The sequence below is a fragment of the Anarrhichthys ocellatus genome, unplaced genomic scaffold (genome assembly GCF_004355925.1).
Source record: "Anarrhichthys ocellatus isolate YVR2014 unplaced genomic scaffold, GSC_Weel_1.0 scaffold155, whole genome shotgun sequence".
NCBI classification, from domain to species: Eukaryota; Metazoa; Chordata; class Actinopteri; order Perciformes; family Anarhichadidae; genus Anarrhichthys; species Anarrhichthys ocellatus.
Window position 1 is genome coordinate 280,826 of NW_022280185.1, and position 3,822 is coordinate 284,647.

Below are 3,822 nucleotides of genomic sequence, written 5' to 3' on the forward strand. Positions count from 1 at the left end.
TAAGCTCTTTAAGATATGATGGTGCCTGACCAATTCGGGCTTTGTAGGTAAGTAAAAGGATTTTAAATTCTATTCTAGATTTTACAGGGAGCCAGTGCAGAGAAGCTAATACAGGAGTAATATGATCTCTTTTCTTAGTTCTTGTTAGTACACGAGCTGCAGCATTGAGTCGGAGCAGAACACAGGTCATCCAGGTTTTTATGTCCTTAAGACATGCTTGCAGTTTAGCAAGCTGATTGGTTTCATCTGGTTTGATCGATATATATAATTGAGTATCATCTGCATAACAGTGAAAGTTTATAGAGTGTTTTCTGATAATATTGCCTAGAGGAAGCATATATAAGGTGAACAAGATTGGTCCAAGCACAGAACCTTGTGGAACTCCATAATAGACGTCGGTCTTCATCGAGGCTTCATCGTTTACATAAACAAACTGAGATCGATCCGATAAATAGGATCCAAACCAGTTCAGTGCGGTTCCTTTGATGCCAATATAATGTTCAAGTCTCTGCAACAGGATGTAGTGGTCTATAGTGTCGAACGCAGCACTAAGGTCTAACAGGACAAGAACAGAGACTAGTCCTTTGTCTGATGCAATTAGAAGGTCATTAGTTATTTTTACCAGAGCTGTCTCTGTGCTATGATGTTTTCTAAATCCTGACTGAAAATCCTCAAATAAACTATTGTTACGTTGAAAGTCACACAACTGATTCGCAACTGCTTTCTCAAGGATCTTAAAGAGAAAGGGAAGGTTAGAGATCGGTCTATAGTTGGCCAACACCTCTGGGAGAGAGTGGGTTTCTTAAGAAGAGGTTTAATTACAGCTACTTTTAAGGACTGTGGTACATGGCCTGTTAGTAAAGACAGGTTGATCATATCTAATAAAGTCGTGCTAATTAGTGATAGCACTTCTTTAAACAGCCTAGTCGGTATAGGGTCTAAGAGACAGGTAGAAGCTTTAGACGTAGACATTGTTGAAGTCAGTTTGTCAAGGTCGATGGGAGTAAAGCCATCTAAACATATATCAGGGTTTACAGCTGTTTCTAAGGTTACTCTATTTGTGGAAAGATCGGTACTAGTCGAGGGCAGTACATTGTTTATATTCTCTCTAATAATTATAATCTTATCATTAAAGAAGTTCATAAAGTCATTGCTACTGAGGTCTATAGGGATACTCGGCTCACAGAGCTGTGACTCTGTCAGCCTGGCTTCAGTGCTGAAGAGAAACCTGGGGTTCTTATTTTTCTCTATTAACGATGAGTAGTAAGCTGCTCTGGCATTACGGAGGGCCTTCTTATACGTTTTAAGACTGTCTCGCCAGACTAACCGAAATTCTTCCAAGTTAGTGGAACGCCATGTTCTTTCAAGTTTTCGCGATGTTTGCTTTAATTTGCGGGTTTCAGGGTTATACCAAGGAGCGAACCTCCTTTGTTTTACTAACTTCTTTTTTAAAGGAGCAATAGAGTCTAGTGTCCTTCTCAGTGAGCTTGTAGCACTATCGACAAGATGATCAATCTGGGTAGGACTAAAGTTATCACAGGAGTCCTCTGTTATATTGAAGCATGGTATTGAGTTAAATATAGACGGAATCGCTTCTTTAAATTGAGCTACAGCACCATCAGAAAGACATCTAGTGTAGTAACTCTTGCTTACCGGTGTACACTCAGTTAGTAGGAATTCAAAGGTTATTAGATAATGGTCCGATAAAAGAGGGTTCTGTGGATAGACTATTAAATCTTCTATGTTAATGCGATAAGTCAGAACCAGGTCGAGAGTGTGGTTAAAACAATGAGTTGGTTTCTGTACATTCTGACAGAAACCAATCGAATCTAATAATAAGATAAATGCAGTACTGAGGCTATTGTTCTCGACATCCACATGAATATTAAAATCACCTACAATAATTACTTTATCTGTTTTAAGGACTAGGCTTGATAAAAACTGAGAAAATTCTGATAAAAATTCAGAATACGGACCTGGGGCCCGGTACACTATAACAAATATAACTGGCTGTATTGTTTTCCAGGTTGGGTGTGAAAGACTAAGAACCAAACTTTCAAATGAGTTATAATCTAGTTTAGGTTTAGGGTTTAATAATAGGCTTGAGTCAAAGATGGCTGCTACTCCATCTCCTCGGCCGGTGCCTCGAGGAATGTGAGTATTGATATGACTTGGAGGAGTTGATTCATTTAGGCTGACATATTCTTCATTACACAGCCAGGTTTCAGTAAGACAAAATAAATCAATGTGATTATCTGATATTAGCTCATTTACTAATACAGCTTTAGATAACAAAGATCTGATATTTAAAAGTCCACATTTAATTATCCTATTTTGTTGCACTGTTGCGGTAGTTTTAACTTGGATTAGGTTATTTTGTTTAACTCCTCGATCGTTTATTTTTGATTTAATTAATTGAAGTGGCCGTGGGGCAGACTCTGTGGTTTTGGGTGAGTAACTGCTCTAATGGAAGCTCAGAGGAGTGTGTAAGACTGCAACTCTGCTTCCTGGTCTGAACTCTGGGTTGTCATGGACCAGGTTCACACATAACTCATCATATACTGATGTAACATTAATAAAGTATCTATCTATACTGAATACTTCTGCTGGTGTAGAGAAAACCGTGAGATAATCCGCCATCTTGACTTGACAGAATGTTAAGTCACATGAAGAAGGTTCTGTTAGAATAGAATGGAAATGTACTTTATTCATCCCCAAGGGGAAATTTGTCTGTAGCAGCAGCAAACAAGGTTACACAATGAAATAAAAATATTGAGTATGGAAAATGCACAATATATACAATATAATAAAATAAAGCAGGACCTATTAAATTTAAGAAAATAAAGTAATAAAAATGCACAGTATATGCACTAAATAGAATCATTAAATTAACTAAGCAGGAGAAAATAAACAAAACAGTAGTGCACAAGATCACCAACAACAGTGTAGCAGTGTTATAGTCTTGTGTTTGATTTGGCCAGAGGTGATTTATTATAAAGTCTAATAGCAGAGGGCAGGAATGTTCTCCTGTATCGGTCCTTGTGACAGCGGAGCTGAATCAGTCTGTTGGATAAAGTGCTCTGCTGTCCCTGCCGTAGGTGGTGGAGAGGGTGGTCCGGGTTATCCAATATGGATAATAGTTTCTTCAGTGTCCTCTCCACCACCTCTTCCAGAAAACACACGCAGGGAGCTGCTGCAACAGGCTGCCGCTGGCACGGCGCCATTTTGCATTCTACTTACACGGTTTGACCTATAGGTGGCAGCACTGACCCGCCTTAGTGCGCATCCTACCGGAACCGGAAAAGAAGAGGAAGAAGTGCTTCCTGTTTCGACCCTCAGTGTCGGCTGTACTTTAGTGTTTACGTTAAATCTGTTGTTTTGTTGATCAGAGACTCCTCACGCGCTCAGCAGGTAAAACGGAAACTTTTATTTTATCAGTTGGGTTAATGTGGAAGTAGCTGCTGTTAGCATTGTGCTAACGCTAACTGTGCTAATGCTAATTGTGAGCGGAGATAAACAAGACAGAGCGAATAAAGGAAGTTTTACTGTAGAGAGAGAGAGAGAGCACAGGGCTCATTCCCCCGTTCATAAGAGTGGAGACAAGTCAGACCCTCGTAACTACCGGCATCTCTGTCAGCAGCTGTCTAAGTTCATTACTCTGTCGTATTCTATATCAAAGAATACTACATTTCCTTGACAAACACTCCACCTTGAGTAGAAATCTAACCGACCATGTACAGTTGTGTGAAAAAGTGTTTGCCCCCTTCCTGATTTCTTTGCATGTTTGTCACACTTAAATGTTTCAGATCAAACAAATTTAAA